The sequence below is a fragment of the Hippopotamus amphibius genome, chromosome 14 (assembly GCF_030028045.1).
Source record: "Hippopotamus amphibius kiboko isolate mHipAmp2 chromosome 14, mHipAmp2.hap2, whole genome shotgun sequence".
Lineage (NCBI taxonomy): Eukaryota > Metazoa > Chordata > Mammalia > Artiodactyla > Hippopotamidae > Hippopotamus > Hippopotamus amphibius.
In genome coordinates this window covers 21230103-21256977 of record NC_080199.1, presented here as the reverse complement: position 1 = coordinate 21256977, position 26875 = coordinate 21230103, and positions in this window count along the sequence as shown.

The following is a 26875-nucleotide window of genomic DNA, read 5'->3' as shown; positions in this document are numbered from 1 at the left end:
TCTTCCTCCTCTAGGTTGCCAATATAGAATACCAGTAAAAGGCTAAGGAGACATTCAATTTATATAAAAGCTTATTTCATGCCACTTGGTTTCAAGAGGAAAAATAGTCATGGGCAGAATCATTTTGAAATAATTTTTCAAGGAAAAATGTGAACATGCCTATAGATTCCTTCACAGAAGCTAGAAAAGCTCTGCTCTCTCCTTTGTGATGTAAAAAGCCGAGTGGAGGTTATGGGATTGCAGTTGCACCTTTGACCTCAAGGCCTCTGGAGTCATTCACTTGTCATGACCTTTGACCTTTGGCAAATCACAACCCTGACTATCTGTTTCACTTGATTTTTACTACCTATAACAAAAGGTCTTTCCCCCTCTGGAATGCATAAGCAGAAGTCATATAAATGTTTAAAAATAGTTTGTCAGCCAACAGTCTGGCCAAGAGAAGATAAGTATCAAAAACAAAAACAAAAATGTCACAAAGCATGAAAGAAAACGTCTAACATTTAAAGTGCCCTCCAGTGGAGTAGATTGATTTCAGAGACTACAGTGTGAACAGTTGGCCGCATGTTTCCTCTCTTAAAATCTTTGTTTTCTTTGATTTAAAATGTGATGTAGCAAGAGGTGGGAAGGTTGGTGCTGTTATAAATTGTGCTTCTGATTCTTTGCAGGCTGCTCATTAAAACTTGCAGACATCACCCCTGCAGCTGTGTGTTCATCAACACTTCCTTTTAACCACTATCTAAATTGCTTCCATTTCCAAAGAAATGCAATTCCCCTTATCAAGATTGTGAGTGAAAGGTGAATATGTGTAAACGCTGGGAGTAAAATGTAGATTTGGAACCAACTCAAGTACAGCTGAGGAACCAAGGCAGTTCATAGTTTTAAAAATGTATACAGGAGCCCTCTGGATTGAATAGTCAATAACTGAATATATACAATATTAAGTCCCAAATATTACTTGGTCCTTTTTTTTTTTACAGTGATTTTTAAATTTTATTTATTTATTTATTTCAGTAGGTCCTTGTTGGTTATCTATTTTAAATATAGCAGTGTGTACATGTCAATCCCAAACTTAGCCTTTATGATATCAGTTGTTAAGGATGTAATATATGCTACTGATTGGTTAACTATCAAGTAATTTGAGTTGTCACTAGTTTTCCTTTCTAATATTCAAGTTTGTTTGCTTGCTTATTTATTTTAAACAAATAGTGGGGAAGGGGAAGCTTGAAGATATAGATTAAAAAAGTGTCTAGAAGGCTCAATACATCAGAGTGATCTATACTTTTTCACCAGGATGAGAACAAATGGAATCTCTTGAATTTTAATACTGTAGGATTTGTATATTTAAGGAATATTCTCATGGTTTATTTCCCAGCCCACATGGAGATTCTTTTTTTTTTTTTGCATTAAGATAGAGTATTTTAATATTTATTTTGGGGACAGTTTATTTTTAGCTATTCTCACTGGCTTTATAGTGGAAATCCACCAATTTTTTTCCTGACAGTTTCTCTTTCCCTAAGGATCAAAAGAAGTGCTTGCTACTTTGAAAATACAGTGCAAACTGGTACATTGATGAACTTCGTTCTAGATGAGCAATGACCTGGTTCAATTAGAATTTAGAAGGAAAATTAAGGGTTTGCCAAGTACTCAGACAAGTCTAGTTAAAATCTTTGCAACAAAGATTTTTCAGTATTTGTAATTCATTTTAAACAGAGTTGAGAACAAAATCTTTTAAAACTCTTAATACAAATCTGTTTATAAAAGTATATCTGTAATCTATAGTTTTTGTAATCTCTACACAAAATTCAACAGAAAGGTGTCCAACTGTTAAAATGTTATCCTTCCTGAGGTCAAGGTAGGGTACAATGAATGGGCTGCAAACTGTGAAGTGGTAGGTATACTATGCTCTCTGAATGTCTGTTTCATACTATGTGACATCTTGTGCTATTTGAATGTACTTTTTCCTAATTTTCACTTCTGTCACCACCATACCAAAGACTTCCTGCAGCAACCAGGATCTTTTCCCCTCAGATCTCAGCTAAGGGTCCTGTGGTTTCAAATTAGAAATCTCAAAATTTAGTGTTCATTACCTTTCCACTGGAATAGTTATGACTTCCTGTAGAGCTAGTCTTCAATAAAACTTAATTAACCATATGGAAATTTGAGGGAATCTGTTGAATCCTTACCTGAAAATGTTTTTGAGTCTGAGAGTTGAGTCAATAGAAAATAAATCGATCCCTTAATTTCACAGAAACCTGTGATACATCATTTGGATAAGATAACTAAGTGCTGGACATTATCCATGTTTTGTTTCCCCTACTCTAAGCCATTTAAATAATGCTGTCTCTCACTTTCTCCTTCTTTCTGAAAGACCGGGTCTAGAATTTGTATAGCTGTGATTTTAAAATAATAATATTACGAAAGATAGTAAACAAACCAATCTTATTTACGGTTTTACAAGGCTAATATTGACAGCAGGATTTCTTATGACCCCTTTGATCTCAGTGTACACCTACTATGGACTTCCTCTAGAGCAAGACATTTCAAAATGGAAAACATCATTACTGCTCACTGCTCTCCTTTCCCACCACCTCACCCCAACCACCCACAGGCAGTTCTGCTTAAAATATGCCAGTCTCTATCCATTCAGATAGAGCAGGGTTTCTCAACTTTGCTACTATTGACGATATGGATGGGCTAAGTCCTTGTTGGGGAATTTTCTTCTTTCATTTGCCTTCACTCATTAGAAGCTATACTGGTCTCTACCCTCAGATACCAATATCACCCTCCCCAAGTGGTGACAACCAAAAATGTCTCCAGACATTGCCAAATGTCCCCAAATTGCCCCTGGTTGTGAATCAGAGATAGAGATTAAATCCTTGAAAAATACCTGCAGGGTATTTTCCAACCTACCAATATCGTGTTATTCAGGGTTCTCCAGAGAAACAAAACCAATAGAAAGTGTAATATACATAGAAAGAGATTTATTATAAGGAATTGGCTCACACAAATATGGAGACTAAGTCCAAATCCACAGCGCGGTCCGGCAAACTGGAGACGCAGGAGAGCACGTGGCACAGATGAAGTTAAAGGCGGTCCACTGGAGAATTCGTCTCTCTCAGTGACCTCTTCCCAAGGAGGGATCTCAGGCTTTGGGGACACAGAGCTTCTTGCAGTTCAGGTCTCTGCACCTGATGTGCCCAGTCCTGGGACACTTTTTTCCCACCACAACCTGCCTTTGGGTAGTTAACTCCTCTCCACTCACCTCCACTTACCTTCACTTGACTTCTGGATGACATTTTTCCCAGCCTTCTTTTTTTTGTTTTTGGGTTTTTTTTTTTCATATTTATTTATTTTTGGCTGCGTTGGGTCTTAGTTGTGGGCACCACGTGGGATCTTTCCTTGCGGTGCGTGGCCTCTGTAGTTGTGGCGCACAGACTTAGTTGCCCCAAGGCATGTGGGATCTTAGTTCCCCAACCAGGGATAGAACCCATGTCCTCTGCATCGGGAGGCAGGTTCTTAACCACTGGACCACCAGGGAAGTCCCTTCCCAGCCTTCTTGAGTAGATCAACTCTCCCTAAATTTGCTTCCACAGCACTTATGCAGCTTCTTCAAAGCACTTATCACTGGAAAGTCCTTGGGGCCTTTGCATCTTTATCCTGCCCTCTATCCCCAGCACCTAGCATATAGTAAGTACAGTTGTCCTTGGTATCCACTGGGGTTTGTTTCCAGGACCCCCATGGATACCCAAACCCATGGATGCTCAAGTCCTTCGCATAAAATGTCATAGTATTTTCATATAACCTATGCACATCCGCTTATATACTGAAAATCATCTCTAGATTACTTATTATACCTCATACTATGTAAATGGCATGTAAATATTTGCTGGCATATGGGAAATCAAAGTTTTGCTTTTTGGAACTTCCTGGAATTTTTTTCAGAATATTTTTCAATTCATGTTTTGTTGAATTCACAGATGTGGAACCCAAGGATACAGAGGGATGACTGTACTCATCAAATATCTGTTGCCTGCCTGAGTAAATGAATTAGCATTTACCCCAAATATTTTTCAGATGATTATTGGCTTACTGAGTGACTGTTGGTGAAATTACTGATACCCTAGGGCTCACTCCCCCTGTTTTTTATTCCAACCTTTTGAACACTGTAAAACACGTCACTTTTTTTATACTGTAGCATACAATATGTCATGAGCATTTGTAAATCCACACGACACATTTTGGAATTTAACTACTTAAGGTAGGTATGCCTATGACCAATTTATTGCCTCTGAGCTCCAGATTCAACCTTCATTGCCTTGCTTTGTCATATTGGAGTTGGAACCCACGAAGATTCTCCTTTGCCAGCTGGCACTGCATTAAGTTTTGTCAGTAGAGGGTGTCAGAGGACAGACAGTGCCAGAGAAAAGACTTCTCTTGACTTGGTTGCATCCTCTCATCTTGCTTCCAGGATACAGCTGCTAGAGGTGTGTGTTCAGGAGGTCCAGTGGCAGAGCCCTCCAGCCAGTCTTGCCGGGACCCCAGTGTTAGGCTTTCTGAATTCAATCCCTTTGCAGGTTCCTCTCCTCACCAGCCCCTGCCAACGGGCTGTGACCAGTTTTGTCCTGGAGCTATTCGCTGAACTTCTCTGCCACCTGGTGGGTCCAGCCACACTCTCAGCAATGAATTCTAAATCTGTGTTGGAGAGGAAGCCCCGCCCTCACCTCAGTTTTCTTCCATCATTGGGTACTGCCTCTCAGCGTTGGGAGATTCTTTAAGTTCTCCTTTATGCCCTCTTAGAGGCTATGTACCTGCTACCAGTTAATAATTCTTTGTATTAAATGTTCCCTTTTCAAATTACTGGTGTGGACTTTGTTTCCTTGGACCCTGTCTGGAACAGCAGATCAATGAATAAAAAGCCTGAATACATACACACAAACACATGTACATAGTTTTATTTCAAGAATATTGAAATATGCCTTTCTAAGATGAAAAAATTGTAGTAAGCAGAGCTTTTAAAGGACATACTGTAATGATCAGTACCCAAGAAACAGAATTTTACTGCTGGATGGAGACTAAGAGGTCACCCAGGCCCTTGTTTTCCAGTTGAAGCATCTCGGTCACCAAGAGGTTAAGTGACTTCATTTACTGAGTGGCAGAGTGGATGCAAGACCCTAGGGGCCTGATAGAAGGCAGCTCCTCCAAGAAATGCCCCTCCCCCCCCTTCTCCCCCAACCCTTCCAGGGAAGATGCTCTCCCAGACTTTCACCAGATGACTCACTGGCTTTTTTATGAGGACCCATGGGAGGGAGAAATTTCTCTCAAGTCTAAATACCAGAAATAATTATGCTTCTCTGAACAACTGCTCCAGATTTAGCTCATGGACAATGTGAATCATGTAAGTGCCTGTTTTCCATTTAGGATGGTGGCCACACAGCGGCTCTCTCCTGGCAAGGGGGCCGGCACGTATGACACACCTTTTGCATTCCCGCCTCCACCCGCCACAGCTTCATCTCAGCTGTTTTCTACTCTGCTTCCCCCTTTGCCTTGATTGCCTCACATATTAACTCTCATTATCTTATTACACATCAGACACTTTAAAACATCCATTTAAGAACAGGCTAGCTAATCAACTATATTCCCATATAAAATTTAAAAATTTTTAAAAAGGAATAGGTTAGCTGCAAATAAAATATTCAAGTACAGATCTTCAATTTTCCTTATGCTCAGCATCCTTTTCATTGCAGAGTTTGCTGACAACAGAAAGGGGTTTAAATAGTTACATCCTCCCCAAAATGCGTGCACCTTTAATGCCTAAAAGCAATTTGTTCAGACATTTCAAAACATTCCCTGTCACTTGCTCACTTAATATGTTTAATAAAATTTCCAGTGTCATATCCAAATAATAGAAATATTTAGCTTTATCAGCTTCTGAGCTGTTCTTTCAATGCAAAGACATCCAAGTTGATAAAGCCTGACTATAGCAAAGCTAGCCATTGGTTCAGAAAGGATAATCTTTTATTTTTTTTCTTTTCTGTTCATTGATTTATGGTGTCAAAATTTGGTTTGTTTCAAGGATGGTCATTTAGCAATATTCCACAAAACACAGGGGGAAAAAATTCTCTTCTCTGTCCTTTTTCTTTAACGTTCTTATTTTTTCTTGCTGAATAAGCCCCTTTCATTTTGTGTCTCTCTGGGATGGTGAGAGATGGCTATTCAAGACATTATTTACACCTGTGTCCTCTCATGTTTCTGTGCTTCTGCAGCCCAGCTCTACACCTGCCATTTATCATGGGCAGTGGCTCAGACTTTGTAGGGATAAAAATAAATATCTGCTGAATAAATCCTCAGAGTTACTACCAAAAATGGAAAGTATTGGAGACAAAGAAGCAATCACTGATATAAAGTAGCTGCAGCTGGAAATAGAGAAACTGCATGAAATTCCGGCTTGTCTCCTCATAATTTCTCCAAAGAGAAAGGTTTTTTTCTCTGTACTAAAGATGAAAAACCATACACTTTTGGCTTTGTCTGATTTCAAAGACATAATTCTGAACAATGTTTTTCTTATTTTCCTTTACTTCAGAGAAACGCAGGCACTTCATGCCATTGGTAAACATTCATTCTTTTCAATAAGTACCTATGTGAGAATTTGCCAAAGCTTTTGGGCAAGTAAACCTGATAACCTTTGGCTCATTCATATCCAGAAAGCCTTCAGTGAAATAAAGTCAGGCAAATTGACCTACAGACCAACCTAATGGAGGAAGATCCTGGGAAATGGGCCACAGACACAAGTGGGCTAAATACGGTAAAAGTTACAATGAAGCAGTAAGGACACCATGCCTCTGCACTCCTCTTTTTTTAAGCTTTTTATTGGGATATAATTGCTTTACACTGTTGTGCCAGTTTCTGCTGTACAACAAAATGAATCAGCTGTATTTATACATATATCCCCATATCCCCTCCCTCCCGTGGCTCCTTCCGGCCTTCCCGGTCCCAGCCCTCTAAGTCATGACCCATCATGGAGCTGATCTCCCTGTGTTATGCAGCAGCTTCCCACTAGCTATCTATTTTACATTTGGTAGTGTATCTATGTCAATGCTACTCTCTCACTTCATCCCAGCTTCCCTTTCACCAGCACCCCCCACCCCCACCGCCAACGCGTCCTCAAGTCCGTTCTCTACATCTGCGTGCACGCCTCTTGTTGTTAGGAATATATTGTAAGATGGAGGCTTCCTGCCATCTCTGATTTAACTCTGAGTGTGGTTCACGGCTAGTGGGCCAGCATCCTTTTAACCCTCAGGTTTTTGATTTATTTCAGAAAATATTAGATCAATTTTCCATGTGATTCAATTGGCTTTTTGGGTTAATACCCTTCATGGCTTCAAATATATTCTTGTGCCAATTTCTATTACCCAAGCCTTTGATCTTCGAAACTGAAGTCTGCATTTCTCTTAGGGCTCTTCTGGAGTGAACAGCTCAACTGAATCAATGAGGAATGAACCCTTATCTTTGGACACCCTAAGTTCTTCAAGCGACTGAACTAACAGAAATCAGAATAGACAAAGGAATTAGAAAAAACACATTTCAAATACCATAGCCTTTCAGTTGATATTTATTAAAAGAGGCTAGTAAATTTTCAATATATACCCATCTAGAAAGTGTGTTGTTTTTGAAATTATTCATAGAAAATATGCTTGTGCTTTCCAGTGTTATCAATCACCTGAGAATTCCTGATGAGCACTTTTAAGACATTTTAACCAAACAGTCTCTGCCTGAAGTTTGTAATCATTTGTTCAAAGAACGCCCATACATTGTAAGTGGAAGTTCTTCCGGCATGGTGATGTAACGCCAGGCAGTGATATAAAAGGCAGTGGTATCGCAGGGACAGAGCTTTCTAGATACTGTGCACAGACAGGGTCCCTGGGAGCCAAGGGAAGCTGTGTTGGAATTTGCTGCAGTTACATCTGCTCTTGCCCAGCGTGTTCAGCTCACTTCCGATAAGATGTGGAATCCTTGAGTCATTAAATCAGGACTCTAATCTCCCCACTAGAAATCTCCCCACTAGAGAGCCTGTCCTTGGCATTAACAGTGCTGCCGTCCCTGTAGGATACATTACCTGAGCCTCCCCTTGACAACCACGCAGGTTCCTCCAAGGCCATCTGCAGGATAACGTGAGTGAGTAAGCGTGAAGAAGCCTGGCTTGCACAGTACTTAGTAATATAAATATGACAATTCCTGTGGCTATTTTTGACTCTTGCCGAATTACAATGGGAATAAAGCAGCATGGAGAAAGCTATGGCTTAAGTGTGCTTAGTTTTGGGGTGAAGGTAGAGATAAGGACTGGTGAGGTTTAAAAATAAATGATTCTGTTGCCATGGTTTCCTTCTTTATAAATGCTTTTCAACATGAATTGCTGTTGTTGTGTTTAATTTTAGATTCATGCAGATTTTCGACAAATAAGAATTCCTATACATCTGAGAAATGGTTTTTCAAAAGCTGCAGGAAGAGGTGTTTGGCAGTCTGGCTTAAACATTTCAGAGCAGAATAAGCTGCAGGGTTCTGGCTTTAGACAACTACCAAAGGAAAGCAAATAAAGAGAATGACAACTTAGAGAACGCATGAGACTACGTTTAACCTTATGATTAAAAATGAATTCACATTGCTGCAAGCTTTAGGGGAAAATGTTGAACCTTCAAGATGGCCTCTCAATAGGGGGGACCATAGGGAGACAAATGTCCCTCCTAGGAAGCAGCTCTCTTGACAACCAACCCATAAATGTTAATTTAGCTAAATTTGCATTTATTAATATCAAAGGTCTAATTGTGTTTTCAAAATTTGTCATGTTACCTCAAATATAATTCAGTTCTTGAATAGGGTGTCAGAATTACTTATAATTTATACCTGCTCAAAAACAGCTCTGCTTCATTTTTTTTTTCAATTTAATAATTGATATTCCAAACTTGGAAAAACATAAACAAAAAGGAACAGCTGACTTTACCAAAGAAATTCTTTTTCCTCATGTGTTTATTACAGGATTGTTTAAATAGGAAACTCCTCTACCACAATTAAAATAGGCTTGATTTTTTAAAAGAAGGAATGGATAAAATTACTTGGACAGAAATGCATTATTATACAGTTGTTATGTAAATAGTAGACACTGGAATGTTGGTAAATGCTTGTTTCAAAAGTATATTTAATGGTTAAAAGTTCACAGTATTTTAAATTTTGTTTTTACAGTTTTCTTTTTCTAAGGATTTTGAGGTTAATCTCAATAATTCAGCAAAATGAAAAAACCATTTTTGGATTCCACATATAAGTAATATCATACAGCATGTCTTTCTCCGTCTTATTTCACTAAGCATAACATTCTCTAGGTCCATCCACAATGCTCTAAATGGCAGAATTTTATTCTTCTTATGGCTGAGTGATATTGTATGGGTATATATATAATATATGTGTGTATATATATATAATATATATGTATGTATACATATATACACAACACATATTCTTTATCCATTCATCTATTGATGGGCACTTAGATTGTTTTCATGTCTTGCCTATTGTAAATAATGCTGCTATGATCATCGGGGTGTATATATCTTTTCAAATCATTGTTTGTGGTATTCTTCTTGTTTACACATAAGGATTTTAGAGAGTTTTGGAGGGGGTGTGTGTGTGTATTTGAGAGAGAGGCAAGGGATTTGATGATCAAGATATTTCAACTAATAGCACAGACATAACCCATGTTGATGAAATGATTGTATCAGTCTCCACTTTTCTTTGTAGGTGAGAGGGTATTGCCTCATGTTTTAGAATATTTCTATAGTATAACAATCAGATAAAAAGTATTGTGAAAATTCAGATGTTTTGAAATTTCCATGCATAGTTCAGAGCTGCTCCACAGAGCAGACTTTATCAAGTATCTACTTTTCTAAGGGGGTTGGGATAGCCAAGGACCTGTTTCTTCAGTTTTCTCTGTGCTTTGCTGTGGCTGACTTGGAAGAACAGCTGACCAGGATTTTATGGCAGTTTGCCTCTGCCCTGAAGCTAAAAGGGCTTTTTAGCTATTGCACAACCCCAGAGGTTTTGTAGCTAGTAGGTCATGTGGCTTTGCCACAAACACTGGAGGTAAATAACTCAAGCTATCACAGACTAGTATAGACTGGTCTTCCCAAGAACAACTTGACAAGCTTGACAAAATAGTCTTTAAGAATCTGCTTGAAGGTTTTGGAGAGCGATCAGGGCAGCCAACCTTAAGAGGCCAAGATCCCAAGAGGTGGAGACACTTATTGAGATGGGCCTCCCTTTTATGTCACTTTTCCCTTGAGCTCTGTGCCTTTCCCAAATAGCACAGGTATAAAGGCTGACAAGTCGAGGAGAATGTGGGTATGAAGAAGTAGAAAAGATAAGCAGAGCTTTCTACAGTCTCATAGGGCTAGAGATGGAAAATTTGGAGTTCAGGAACTGAGGGGCCAAGATCATAGAGAGAAGGTAAACACACAGAAGTGAACCCAAAAAGCTGAGATCAGAAGTGTAGAGAAAATAGGTGACAGATGCAGATATAAGACAGATAATGGAATTATGGGGTACAGACTTTACAGTAGGTCAGGAAAATATTTGAAAAAATGAAGAATTTCATTAGTCCCACAGACTGAATATTTACTGCCTCCCAAAATGCATATGTTGAAAGCTAATCCCCAATATATGATATTAGGAGATAGGACCTTTGGGAAGGGATAAGGTCATGAGGGTGGAGCTGGCATGAATAGCATTCACACCCCTATAAAAAAGATGCTAGAGAGAGCCCTTGTCCATTCCACCATGTGAGGACATCGTGAGAAGATGGTCATCTGTGAACTAGGAAGTGTGAACTTAACAGATACCAAACATGCCAGACCTTGATCTTGGACTTCCCAGCTTCACGAACGCTAAAGAATAAATCACCGTTGTTGAATAAATGCTGGAGAGCATGTGGAAAAAAGGGAACCCTCCTGCACTGTCGATGGGAATGTAAATGATACAGCCACTGTGGAAAATAGTATGAAGATCCCCTAAAAAACTAAAAATGGAACTACCATATGACCCAGCAATCCCACTACTGGGCATATACCCTGAGAAAACTATAACTCAAAAAGATACATGTACCACGATGTTTATTGCAGCACTATTTACAATAGCCAGGACATAGAAGCAACCTAAATGGCCATCGACAGATGAGTGGATAAAGAAGATGTGGCACATATATACAATGAGATAGAGATATATATATATATATATATATGACATATATACAGTCATAAAAAAGAACAAAATTGAGTTATTTGTAGTGAGGTGGATGGACCTAGAGTCTGTTATACAGAGTGAAGTAAGTCCAGAAAGAGAAAAACAAATACCGTATGCTAACACACATATATAGAATCTAGAAAAATGGTACTGTTGAACATAGTGACAGGGCAGGAATAAAGATGCAGACATAGAGAACGGACTTGAGGACACAGCAGGGGAAGGGGAGGCTGGGACATAGTGAGGGAGTAGCATTAATATATATACACTACCAAATGTAGTGTAGAATAGATGTAAAATAGATAGCTAGTGGGAAGCTGCTGCATGGCACAGGGAGATCAGCTTGGTGCTTTGTGAGGGGTAGGATGGGGAGGGTGGGAGGAAGGCTCAAGAGGGAGGGGATGTGGGGTTATACGTATAAATAGAGCTGATTCACTTTGTTGTACAACAGAAACTAGCACAACATTGTAAAGCAATTATATTTCAATAAAGATGTATTAAAAATTTAAAAATTTAAAAATTTTTTAAATCACGGTTATTTACAGGCCACCCAGTGTATAGTATTTTGTTATAGCAGCCTGAACAGACAAAGACTACAAAAAAAATTGAAATCTATTCAAAGGAAGAATCAAATGAACTCTCTAGAACTAAAAATTGTGATAAACTAAAATTAAAGATGCAATAGATAGGCATAATAATAAGTTACACACAACTGAAGAAAGGAAAATGACCTGGAAAGTAGATCCAAGGAAAAAATATCCAGATTGAAGCAGAGAGAGAGCAAAGCTAGAAAAGAGAGAAAAGAGACTAGGAGACTATTGGACAAGATGTCAAAATCTTAATATATGTGTGATTAGAGTCCTAAAGGAGAAAACAAGAGCAAAAGAGAGGGAATTAATATTTAAAGATATAATAGCCAAGAATTCTTTAAAATAAATAAAAAATATCAAGCCACAGATTCAAAAAGCAATATGACCTCAAGTATGATAAATACGAAGAAGAACACACCTAGGCAAATCACCAAAATGTGCCAAAAAAGAAAAAGGAAAGAAAAAAAGAGATAACCTTCAAGGCATATAGAGAAAAATTACAAGCTTTTACTTTCAAGGAGCGAAATAACCCCTATAACAACAACTCAATAGGAATAAATGAAGCCAGAAAACAATGACATTACATCTTTTAATTAAAAAAAAAAAACCTTCCAGCTTAGAAATCTATAATCAGTAAGAGCATTCTTCTAAAGTGAAGACATTTTTAGACACATGAAAATTATAACAATTGTTACCAACAGATTTGCATAAAAGAAATATTACAAGTATTTTTTCAAGCAAAAGAAAAATTATAATAGATGGAAGCATGGAAATGCAGGAAAGACTAAAAAGCTATGAAATCTTAAATATGTGGGTAATTCTAAATAAATAAATACTAATTCAAAATAATTATAATAATTTCACACTGTGTGGTAAAAAGTATTTATAGAATTAAAATGCATGACATCAACAATTCAAAAGGCCAGGGGTGGCAATAAATGCTATTAAAATAAAGTGTTCTTAGATCCTCATATAATCTAAGAAGTAATAAAGATTTCATTTATATTAGATCAAGGATTGATATTATGATTTCTAATATAATTAATTAATATATAACTAAAAAGCTAAAGGAAGGAAAACGTTACTATCAAAATATTTTATGAAAGCCAAAGGATGGAAAACAAAAACAAAAACAAAAACCACATAGGGAAAAGACTTAGAACAAACACAGCAAATGGAAAATAGTGAGATAATAGGTTTAATGTCAAATGTATCAATGATTACATCACACGTAACTGGCCTAGTAGAAGTGTAGGGCAGTTCAATGACTTTGAAAAACGTTTTGACAATTTCTTACAAAATTAATGCACATCGATGACCTAGAAATTTCAACCCATTGTATTTCTCCCGAAAGAGATGGAAATGTATGCACATGCAAATGGTTATAAGAATTTGATACATAATATGCACAAACTGGAAACAAGTCAATTCTATGTGGAAAGGAATACAGTCCTAGCATGTTATACTACTCAGCAATAGAAAAGAATACGCTACTGATACAAGCTAAGCATGTCTCGGTATCGTGTGGAGCAAAGGCAACTATACAGCAAAGCTTACATGCTGTATCATTCATTTATATAAACTGCTAATCTAACCTCATCTATAGCATTAGAGCTGAGAACAACGGTCAAGGAGAGTGGAGTGGAGATTGCCCGTAATGTGGCCAACAGAACTTTCTGGGATGATGAGAAAGTTCTATATTTGATTGAGGTGTTGTTTACATGGGTGTATACATTTGTAAGAACTCATCATATTATATGTTTAAGATACATCTCACTGTATGTAAGTTTCGCTTCAATAAAAAATTGAAAGCAAACAAATAACAAAAACCCATGCATAAAGATAAGTGGACTAGGACTTCCCTGGTGGTTCAGTGGTTAAGACATCAAGCTTCCACGGCAGGGGGTGTAGGTTTGATCCCTGGTCAGGGAAGATCTGCATGCCGCATGGTGCAGCCAAAAAAAAAAGAATAAAATAAATAAATAGGCTAAATAATCTAAATATTTTTAAGAAGCTACTAGACTGGATTTTTTGAAATCCGAATTAAATGCTGCTTAAAAGGCACATTAACAAAGACATATAAAAAGACAAAGAAAGGCTGAAAGCAAAAGCATGAGAAAAAGATATGTCAAACACAAATTCAAAGAAAACTAGCATACATAAATTAATATTAGACAAAGTACAATTTAAGGAAAGAAGCATTGCTAGACATAGAGATATTCTTTCACATTCCTCCACAAAGAAGATAAAACAACTCTAAATTTGTATACACCTAATAATATATGCCTGCAAAATATATACTGGAGAAATTGCCAGAATGTAAAGAGAAGTAGAAAAGTCATAGTGAAAGATTTTAAATACCTATCTCAGTAATGAAAAGAGAAATCAGACCAAAAATCATTAAGGTTCTAAAATATTTGAACAGTTATTCTAACACTGTTAATTGACTTAGCATACAATAAAGCACCAAGAACTGCAGAATGTACATTCTTTTTCAAATAAACATTGAGTAGTTATCAAAACTGTTCATATGCAGTTCTAGAAAGCACGGTGCAACAAATTTCAAAGGAATTTAATCAGAGTTCCTTCTCTACTGTAATGAAAGCTAGAAATCAATAACAGTCAAATCACTGTAAAACCACCTGATGTTTGGAAATAAGAAAGAAAGAAAAAGAGGAAAGAAGAAGGAAAGAAAGAAAGAGAAAGAAAGAAAAAAAGAAAAAGAAAGAAAGAAAGAAAGAAAGAAAGAAAGAAAGAAAGAAAGAAAGAAAGAAAGAGAAAGAAAGAAGGAAAGAAGAAAGATAGAAGAAAGGGAAAAAAAGGAAGGAAGGAAGGAAAGGAAAGGAAGAGAAAGGAAGGAAGGAAGGAACTGGAATTCGTACATACTAATGATTTGAGTCCAAACTGGTACCAACACTTTTGAAAACGGGTAGTATCAAATGAAACTGAAAAAATACATGTCCATCAGTGCAACAGTTCCACTCCTAAGAATGGACTCAAGAGAAATGCATACATAAAAAGACACGTACAAAAACGTTTATGGCAACACTGTTTCAAATAGTCCCAAATTGGCTGACATTCGCTTCAAACAATCATCAAACCATGACAGTGGATAATGGTACCATATTCATAATATTCATTCAATGCATCATCAGGTGAAAGTGAATGAACTGTAGATACCTGCGACAACTTGGATAATTATCAGTTTTGAGTAAATAATACAAAAGTATTTTATATAAAGTTCATCTATATAGACTATGTTAATGATATCAGGATAGTAGTTACCTTTGGGGAAGGTTGAAGGAACTGTTAAAGACTGTAAGAGGGCAAAAAGGGGGCTTGGGGTGCTAGCAATGTTCTGTTTTCTGACGTGGAAACTGGGTTGCGACTAACTGGCGTGTTCATGTTGTGAAAATTTACCGAGCTTTACATTTAGGATTTACGGAGCTTCCTGTATGCATGTACTATTTATACTAAAAAGTTGAAATGAAAACATGAGGGAATTTCTTTTGAATATCTTCACTAATGGCAAATGTTCACTTCTTTGAGGATGCGAACTTTTTGAAAAAAATCAAAGGTGATTTTTGAAGCTGATAAGTCAAGTGGGTGAGTCAACCAAGGAAAGGTGTTCTGACCAAAAAGGAAGTGCAGTTGTAACATAATGAGATGGATTCTTTACGAAGCACAGAAAGTGGTCACAAAAATATCATTTCAAAAGAGGATCTCCAAGAATTTTAATCAATAGAATAAACTGGTAGGAGTAAGTGTACTGTTTGTATGAAAACATGCTATTTGATCATGAAGGCATGTATTTAACTGTGTTTCCATATATAGCTTCTCATTTGTGCCACTCCAAAAATTTGGTGAAGTAAAGGTTGTAATCACTTTGGGAAGGCAGGTGCTAATATCCCATTATTTTAAATTTTGGGGGGAAGAGACAGATGAGGGGGAATTTCAGGAAGGTGGTCAAAAGGAACAAACTTCCAGACATGAGATAAATAAGGACTAGAAATGTAATATGCAGCATGAGAACTATAGTTAACACTGCTGAATGTTGTCCAGGAAAGTCGTTCAAAGAGTAGATCCTCAGTGCTTATCACAAGGAGAATTTTTTTTTCTTTTCTTTTATATCTATATGAGATGATGGATGTTAACTAAACCTATTGCGGTAATCATTTTATAGTATATGTAAATTGAACCGTCATGCTGGATCCCTTAAACTTATACAGGGATGTATGTCAGCATTTCTCAAAAAAACTGGGGGAAAAATATTAGAATTACAGAGAGAGACAGACATACAGAGAGACAGCGAGAGAGACAGAGACAGGTTAGCTACCCAGGCAGTGAATTACCGAAGATTACACACAGTGGGGAAGTGCGAGAGACTGAATCTGTCTAGCATCTTCTGATTCCTGCCCACTTGCTAGTGCATTCTGGAGAGTAATAAGGCTATGTGTATTTCTTTTTATCTTTGAGCTGTTTCCTTACCTACACTACTCTTTTGAGGAATATAGCATGTCAAGCTTCTGATCTTATATTAAACTAACACACCATTTGTAGTATTTGCAAGGCAGCAATTTTAATGTTGTAAGATCTAGCAGTTTTGTATCTAGGTTTGTGTCATCCATGAACGATAAAGTCAGTAAAAAAAATTTTAAATCAATATTTTTCTTGTACCATTGACACCAATACCTTATAAAATCAAGCTTTTCTTTTAGGGTGAATTTATCTGATTCCATTATTTTCTCATGCAGAATTGGGCAGCTATTTAAATCCAAGTCCAGAGTTCCTCTTTCAGGTTTACCAACACATTTACTAGTGTTTGGATGCTATCTCAAGCTACTTCTGATGAATTACTCTGTCCTCAGAGAATTAACATGGAGCACAGAAAGATAACTGACTTCCCCATACAATGCATTTGACGTAATAGATGACCTACACATATTTGCAGGATGCCCTGATGAATGGATGGATGATCAATGACACATAGCACTTTAATTAGAAGCGAGGCTCAGAGCATCCCACTACTTTAGGACATGCTGTATTTTCTCTGCCTTTTTAACAATTTATGCAGCTGTGTTAGGCAATGCAGGATGTGCTCCTGATACCACACATTCAGACGTAGGTGGGTGATTCTCATTTTTTCTGTTGATTTGAGCTTTGTAGCTTTTTGATGTTTTTATTTTGTTTTTCATTGTGTAGAATCCACATGACCTATAGAAGACAATAGCTAATAGGTATAATCAGAGCCAAACTGAGTTTTTGCTGATGTATTTCAGAAAATGACATTACCTTGGATTTCTTGTAAGAGGTGGAGAAAGACAATGATCATTCTTCATTCACCTTTCTTGTTCTATGTTTACAGCTATGAGTTTAAAAAAAAATGGTGGCATATACACTTATATGCTAAGAGCACATGGCTAAACAACTTTTATAAAATCAGAGTACAAGTTTATTTTATAAACTTATAAAAATTTCCAGCATTATATTTTTCCAGTATTTTATATTTCCAGCATTTTATTTTTCTCCAATTTCAGTGTATCAGTTCAAACAGGAAAGAGATGGCTAACTCAAAGGATTAAGGAAAGAATATTTACAGAGCTATGGGAAAGGTTAAAATGGAGCTGTCCTACAAAATAAAGTATGCACTGAACATACAACTCAGCAATTGTACTTTTGGGCATTTATCTTAGAGAAATAAAAACTTATGTTCATAAAGGCCGTATTCCTAGAGCACAGAGCAAGGCAGAGACGACCTGGTAGCCAGGGAGCAGAGGGCAAATAGAGAAAGCGGCACGTCTCTGCTACGTGCAAATACTTTCTTCTAGTATTTCCCAGAGTGAGATTTTTCTTTTAAAAGTAGAATTTATTTTTCTGAAATTTCACTACATCTTTTTCAGTTGTCTAGGTACCCTCCAGCCTGGTTAACCCTAGGATCAGTATCATTCTATTTGCTGTGAACATATGTTTATAGTTTTCGTTCAGTAAACAAACATCTTGTAAACTGGATACAATTTCATTTCTTAAATTTTAATTAAGGGTATGTATTAGGCTGTCACAATGAGCAAGTTACCAGGATAAGTCTTGCCAGAGATACCATTAAAAGTGGGAGAGGGTGGGGTAGGGGTTTTCCTGACCTCCAAGTTATTCATAATCCTGTGCAGAAGATAGAAATCTTTACCCAAAAACCCACCACTACACGGAACAAACTGAAGGGGAAGGAAGGCTGTGTCTTTAATCAGGTGTAAAATTCTAAATTGAAATATTGACCTCATTACGCATAGATCTTTAAATTTTCATTGCAGTCCTGCAAGGGTTTGTGGTGGTGGGAGGGTGAAGTGAGAGCTGTGATACTTCTGAATCTCATCCCAGGAAAGTGGTCAGTGGCGTCCAGAGATGCCTTTGCATTTCTGAGGCACATGAGGCTTTTTTCCCCTCTTGATCATTTTCCTACGGAAACTCAAGACAGTTTTTGCGGCAGTCACCTTGTCCCTCTTCCCGTCTCATGTTACAACTATCTGGACTTCATCAATCTTTCAACCTGAATCCCTGACCAGATCTTCCCTATTTTCCTGCCACGTCACAACATTTGAAGAGAAACAAACTTACAATCTGATCATAGTTTTTAACAAGAGAGAAAAGATTATGAATATCATCTATGCATTTGGAAATGTAGGCCACAAAGGACCTCACTATGACATGAAGTATGTTTTTCATTTAAATTCCATTTTTTTGAATAGAAGGAAAGATTCGACTAGGATTGTTCTGAATGAAATAAATATCCTATAACCAAGTGTGCAGTATTTTCATCTGAGGAAATGTAAAAGGATCTGCATCTCCTCTAAAATATTTATTCAGACTTTTTTCTTTAAAACTGTGTTTTCTCACATTTGATTGTCACCAGCAAATATCAAAAGTGAGGAGTTTTCCTAATGGCTGGAACTAAACAAGATCTCTCATTAAGTAGCAAAAATCCAACAGCCGTTGTTCTCTGTGCTCACTTTCCTTACACAATGACTTCTAATTTGCCTGACTGTTACTTTCAAAGTAAAAGGAAGAATCTGACTTATAATCAACACAATTTGCTCAGTTTAACAAAAATTGTTTGGTTTAAATAATTTATGCAGCATGAAGATGTCAAAAACACTTCAGATTTTACTTATCTTCTAAAACAGATTTGCTTTGAAATCCAATCTAACTAGTATATACATTTTCAGTCTATTGGTCTTTAATAAAAGATAGTGGGTATTTCTTTATCACAGTGTCTCTGCAGAATAATACCGCTACTCTGCATTTTTAAAAAGCATTTTTATCTCGAAAGTTGGCGTATCTTTCATCTCATTGTATCCTAATTCAGGGGCAGTAGAATCCATCTTGCAGATGAAGAATTGAGACAGAGACAAATGATTTGTTGTCCAAAGTGACATGTGCACAAGGGCCAGCCCATGTGAACTTAAGACCCTCACATCCAGTGCCGCTTGCTCTGCTGAGGTAGCCAACACCGCAGGAGCAACAAGGAGGTGACAGCACCTATCTCTCTCTGCAATTCCAGCAGCAGTGGTCACTGCCCTTCTGAAGACGGTTGCTGCACGCACATTTTAAAATTAGAAACTCAGGAAGTAAGAGAAAGGATTTGGGTTTGTTTTCTCAGGAAGGAGGAAGTCGGGAGAACTCCTCTTAGCAGGATGCTAAACCTGTCACTCCTGAAGTCAAATTTTTCATCCCCAAAATGACAGCTTTCTAAAGGAAATAAGTACATCTCCCATCCTGCATATTGCCAGGGAACTCCAGGGAAAAAGAGGTGCAACCCAGGGCAGGGTGCCGCAGAAGCTGGACACGCTCGGGCAAGGGGTGTGAAGGAGAGAAGGGCGGGGAGAGACAGAAAGGCAGATGGGGGACTTCCCTGGTGGCACAGTGGTTAAGAATCCGCCTGCCAATGCAGGGGACACAGGTGTGATCGCTGGTCCAGGAGGATCCCACATGCTCCGGAGCAACTAAGCCCATGTGCCACAACTACTGAGCCCCGTCGCCTAGAGCCTGTGCTTCACAGCAAGAGAAGCCACCGCAATGAGAAGTCTGCGCACCACAAAGAAGAGTAGCCCCTTTTCGCCACAACTGGAGAAAGCCCTCACACAGCAATGAAAACCCACCGCAGCCAAATAAATTAATTAATTAAAAAAATGTTTAAGTAAAAGTTCTAAAAATATGAAAGGGAGGTGGTAGGTGATGACCAGCGACGGCTGGGTAAAAAACAAGTGCAATTTAAAGAAAATGGGGAACTTACCAAGATTGGCTACAAAGGCTAGAAAACCCTTACAGTGCTGCTCCTTGAAGACGAAGTCATTGTATCAGAAGCCTATAAACTTTGTAAAACCAAAAGAAAGAGCAATCAGGAGGGGTAGGGCTGAGGCAAGACCTGCGGTTACTAACTCCCAAATGATGAAGAATAGGAAGATCTAAGTCCACTATCAAACAGCATTTCTGTAAACACTTCAACCAAAATGTTTAATCAATTCTTCGGTCAATGTCCATTGTACTCAATTGTTCTCTTTTTGTGACAAAAATTCCAAAGAAGAAACCTCAATCTGTTATCCTTTGCGAAACTGCTGATTCTGGGTGGCCTCAGAAAAAAAGCTGCAGCACACGCATTTTGAGGAAGGAAAGTAAAAACATAACATGAAGTCCGGGGTTTTGGGAACCGGAGGATTTTGGAGACGACTTGGTTGCCAGCTCCAGGCTCCTTTATCTCTTCCGTCTCAAATTAGGAAGAAAAACCTGTTCTCCCTGACTGCATTCCTTTTCAAAAATTTTCCTTTCTCATACCCAGATGGTGCCCTTTGAACTTAAATGCTAAAGAACTTTGTTCCCCACTGTAAACCGTCCCCACGGCCATGCTGCTTTTCCATTTAGCTGCCAAGCTGGGGAGAATTGGCAGTTATACTGGACAATTAGCACTTTGAAATACTATCCCAGCACATATGTAACAGGTTAGCACAGCGCCTGGACATGAGAGAGAGTGCCCTCCTTCCCTCTGGGCACTACCCTAGGCGGGTCTAGTTGCATTTCTACCACTGAGATAGAAGAAAGCTGGTTTTTGGTGTCCTAAGAGGGGATAGATACAGAAGAAAAGAAAAATATGAAAGAATTTTGCTGGACTCTTATTTTTAAATTCAATTTTAGATTAAGTCATTAAGCAAAGTCTGAAAAAAAATCAAAGGGGTAAAAAGACAACAGGAAATGAAAATATTAATATTGAAACCCCTAAAAGCGATTACCTTTACCTCTAGCTGTAAAATAGTCCACATTCTAAAAACTCAAGCCCAAACTGTTACAGATACTAATCAAAGACCTATCAGTGAGCTGTGTCTATTAATAATTAGGGGTGATTTTAAATTTTTCCCTAGCACTTTATTTAGTACAATCCAAAATGTTATCACCTAGAAAAAATAAGCAAGAGCAGGACTGTTATTTATATAATCTGTGAAAATAAGCACTAACCCACTCCTCTAGTCCCTGAATAAAAGCAGACATATGGTGGGTATTAAAAAGCAAATGCAGTCTATCGCAACTTTGTAAAATTTTGTTTGTTTTTTCATGGAAACTCTCACTTAAAGGGAATTTTCCTGCTTCAGTCTTCCTTTAAGAGATGAATTCTCTAAAACACTACCTATCCTTTTCAAAATCCTTAAATCCAGAGAAAAGTGGCTCCTAAAAGTACTCAGAATACTTTGGAAATACTATGACAGGTTAGCCAGCCAAGAAGTGAGTGGGCCTTTCTAGCTATTCCTCATAATGCTTTCCTGACCAGAAGAGAAGACAACTTCTAGCTTCACCCTGAGCTAATAAGTCAAGAGAAATTTGAGCCAGTGTTTAAATGGGACATACAAAATCCAGATTGTTATACAGGAAAAAAAAAAATTGCATTGGATTTGGTTGAGCTTTCTGACTTTGATGAAAAGACTCAGGAAAGAAATCAGAAGATGTGGGTATTAGTCTTAGATCTGCAAACTTGAACAGTGCCTCTCTGATTCTCACTTTCCTCATCTACAAAATAGGATAAGAGAATCCATTGGGCCAATCTTTATTTTATGTGAGAATTTCACAACTATGTCAGATATACATTATCATTCACGGTTAGATGATATTCATTTAACAAACTCATTTTGAGAGTCCCACCTTCCAAAAGGATTCTATTCCATTTGAATGTTTATTATCCTTGGGTGTAGCCAAAATCTCTGGTGTTTCTGGAAAGAATAAGAAGAGTTAAATCTCAGGTATCACAAAGCTCCCTTTATTCCCCTGACCTCTAAACCCTTAGTTCTGGAAGTCCTGCCTACCCTCTCCATGCAGACAGCTTGGTCCCACTTGGGGTAGGGAAAGAGATGCTTCTAAATTTAGTCTAAGTGGATTTAACATATGGCATCATACCTTCCCGGGTCAAGAGGTCCTTGTGTTTCTGGAAAACTGGAAGACAGACTTTGCTGGGTGGTAGAAATTGGAGAAGGAAAACCATTCAACTATTTAGAGAAAAACAGTGACTTGAGGATGTGGGGTTGCTTTAAACTAAATTTCTAAAAGAAAGCTATGCCCTAATGCTAAAAAGGCATCTTAACTTAGGCCTTTGAGATAGTTCCCTGATGGCATCTAAGACATATTAAATTATTTGGCATTTGGTCCATGTGCAAAATGGACTCGGCTCTAAGTGAGTTACTCAGGCTTGGACCTGCTAAATTATCTTTATTAGCTTTGAGGGTAAAAATAAATAGAAGCACAAGGAGGGTTAGAACTGAAGCTTTCTTTTCCAAAGCCAAAGGGTCAATGTCAATAAAAAGTCAAAAGATAAAGGCATAAGAAAAAACAACAACAGTGAAATTAAGACTTTTAATTGCCAACAATTTTTAATAAAACTGTGATTCAAAGTTTATAAGTTTCTTATTTAAAAAGACCTGCCTTTACTTTCAGGTGCATATGGGTGGCTTCGGATTAGCAATGACAGCAACATGTATTTCTGTGAACTTTAAATACTCGTGAGAGAAAAGCAGGTGTGATCTGCTGTATTTCCTCACAGCTTAAGTAAGGCTTAGGGATTCACACTTTCGTATCTATGTGGGATATCCACCATCACCAACATTCTTATAAATGTATTTTCCCTCATTGCACCAAAGACTTAAAAGGAGTCCAAGCAAAGAGCAGCTTTAGAGACAGAGCTGAAATGGTGTAAAATCCAAAATGAAGGTGTATGTTTGGTTCGGTGCAAACGTTAGCAGTAAGTACCTTTGTAAACTATGTGAACACTGCCACCTAACGCATTGCTAAAAATCAGCAAGTGCTTTGGAAAGTTTTGCTGGGAAGCAAGAGAAACGGAAAATAACCACCTAATTAGGAACGCTTTTAGGGTTTTACTTTAAATTAAGTTGAAGACAGTATTTAAATAAATCATGGCTCTTGTGCCTTATTCTTCAGCACACCAGCAGTATTTGTTTTCTGAATATCTGCCACCTCTATCTTTTCTCATTTTCCAAGAAGAGATTTTTTATTTTACGAGTGCTGTGTAGCAAGTAGTATTTAAATTAAGAACTTATCTATCTGAGGGCTACTTTGTAGCTTGGAGAAAATAGGTCATCAAAATCTATCAGTTGAAAAACTCCAAAGACCTAGAAAAGATACAACAATGTGTCTTTATTCAATGTGAGATGTGATTAAAATGTCAGATGTTGTGTTAGAAGCTATCAGTCCTATATCCACCATGGCAATTTTCATTGCTTCAAAACTACTTAGAAAAAAAAATTTTGAAAACCTATTCACCATGGATGAGGTAAAAGAAGCATATCACATGGGCTTCCTAGGTGGCGCAGCGGTTAAGAATCCGCCTACCCATGCAGAGGTCACGGGTTCGATCCCAGCTCCAGGAAGATCCCACATGCCGCGGAGCAACTAAGCCCGTGTGCCAAAAAAAAAAAAAAAAAAAAAGAAGCATATCACATACACATACACACACACACACAATAAAATTATCATAACTTCCACTAGTCTTTACATAAGGAATATTTGGGGAAAAAATACTTAAAAATGTGTCATCCACTTCTAATATTAGCACTTTGTAAAACGGCTTTACTAAAACTTCAAAAGAGGCTGGCACAATCTTTTATATAAACGCTATAAGCAAGTAAATTGAAATAATCCTGTATTCTTTGGTTTCACTGCCAGGAAATAGCTGATGGTTATCTTGCAGCAACAATTCCCACCCTGAAGAAACTGAAAATCACATTTACCAAGTAAGGATGAGTAGTGGGCCAAAGGAGAGAGGGTGCAGTAAATTTGATAAGTTTGGGGAAAGTGTGATGCTGTAAACTTCCTCTGAGATGAGTCCTTCATGGTGGCAAAAGGTATGTGAGGGTCAAGGCAGTTGTTTACACTGACAATGCTAGAATGTTTGGAAAATGATTGCATTTGAGCTTCATTAATTCACTCAGTTTGCTGAGCTGAGACTAAAGAGGGATAGAGAGATCAATGAGATGATGTCTCTGTGTTTTAAAACTTATACCCCAGTAGAAGAAAGAAGATACCTTCACAAATACATAATATATGTATATATATACGTATACATATATTATGTATTTATGTTTACATAAATATATATAACATAATATGCCATACAAATACATAATAGATTTGAAAAGAGTTTAGTAATTAGCAAAGTAGATGCCCAATAATTATATTTTTGTATGTGTGGATAACTATTTGGATAAATGAATAAATGGATATATGAGTTAGTGTCCTAAGAGAGGTTATGGGAGTTCAGAGAAAAGAGAAATTATTTTTGTTAATTTTGGTAAGCTGGGAAGTGGAGAAATGATACAGAAGTTTGAGAAAGACTATAAAGTATAGCTGAGATTTGTGCAGCACATTGAATGATTGGTAATATAAACCCAGGTATTGATGATAGTAAGTAAGGCCATTGGAGACAAAAGAAATAATAAAGGCTTGGGGACATGAATTTATTCTGAATGAATGCATTTCTATTTGCCTGAATGACAGATGATATAAAAATTAGGGGGAAACTTCTACCTCACACCATATACAAACATTCGGTCAAAATAGATCAATGACCTAAATATAAGACTTAAAACCATAAAACACCGAGAAGAAAACATAGAGATAAATCTTTATGATGCTAAATTTGACAATGGGTGCTTAGATATGACAACAAAAGCATAAACACCAAAATTAAACATAAATTGGACTTCAGCAGAAGATTAAAACTTCTGTGCATCAAAGGACATTATCAAGAAAGGGGAAAGACAACCAACAGAATGGAAGAAAATACTTGTAATTCATATATCTGACAAGGGTCTGGTAACCTTGGAACTCAAAAGCAAAAGGACAAACAACACAATTAAAGAAGGGCAAAGGACTTAACTAGACGTTTCTCCAAAGCACATGAAGAGATGCTCAACATCGTTAACCATTAAAGAAAAGTAAACTGAAGCGGCAATGAGATACCGCTTCACACCCTTTAAAATGGCTATAATTTTTTTAAAAATATAAGTGTTGGCAAGGATGCGGAGAAACTGGCACCCTCATGTGTTGCTGGTGGAAATGTTCAATGGTTCAGCCACTGTGGAAAATAGTTTGGCAGTTCCTCAAAAAGTTAAGCATAAAATTTCCTTATGACCCAGAAATTCCACCCCTGGGTATCTATCCAAAAGATATGAAAGCAGGTACTCAAACAACTATATATACATGCATGTCCCTCGCAGCACTATTCATAGTATCCAAAAACAACCCAAAGGTCCATCTACGGGTGAATAGATGCACACACACAAGGGAAAATTACTTATCCATGAAAAGAATGAAATCTTGCCATTTGCAACAACATAGGTGGACCTTGAGGGAATTATAAATGAAATGTCAGAGAAATACAAGTACTGTATGATTTTACTTACGTATGGAATCTAAGAAACAAAATAAACAAAGCAAAAGCATAGATACAGAGAACAGAATAGTGGTTGCCAGAGAGGAGAGGGTTTGAGGAATAAGCATGACAGGTGAAGGGGATCAAGAGGTACAAACTTCCAGTTAGAAAATAAATGTCATAAGGATGTCATATATGGCATAATGGCTATAGTCAATAATTTTGTGCAGCAGACTTGAAAGTTGCCAAGAGAGTAAATCCTAAAGGATAACTTAGTACAGTGACAGACGATAACTAGACTTATCGTGTTGAGCATTTCACAATGTATACAAATATCAAATCATTATGTTATACACCTGAAACCAATATAATGTTATATGTCAATTATACCTCGACAAAAATTTTTTTAAGAATTTGTGGCTACAATCATATAAATCATATATTTAGAATTATAAACATGAATATAAAATAGATGACAGCCTCTCCACCCATCATCTATAAGGAAATAATTTCCATTACATTCCCACTAAGAAATTTATGTTCTAAAAATGCTTAGTTACATTTCTGATAGATGTTCAAATATTCTTTTATATTTTCTGCTTTTGACTAATGCTCTTGGAGAAAAATACCTTGAACCTACTCATCTCATTTTAGATGGTGCTAAACAGAGTTAATGCCACTTGGTTACACACTTCAGAGCTATACTTACTGAGGAGTGATAGACCTGCCACACTGCAGCATTGCAAAACACAGGGGGAAATCAGGAGAAGCTCCAGTTCTTTCTGCTTTTGTTCATCAAGCCAATCCTTTCTTTGCTATACCTGTTCTAATGTCTCCTTTTCTGCTTTCCTATTTGGTCAATTTCTTTCCCCAAAATGTTGGCTGTGTAGTAACAATTACAATCCGAGTACTTCCAGGCCACCCTTATCCTCCTTCGGGGCTCTCCTTCCTGTGGTCTATTTGGGGAAAGAGAAACTGGTTCATGTCCATTACTCAGTCACTTCCCCTCTGCACTATTTCCCTATCCCATCTGAGGCCTCTACTTTCTTGGTTAGCAATCACCTCCACCCATTCACACCCCAGAAGG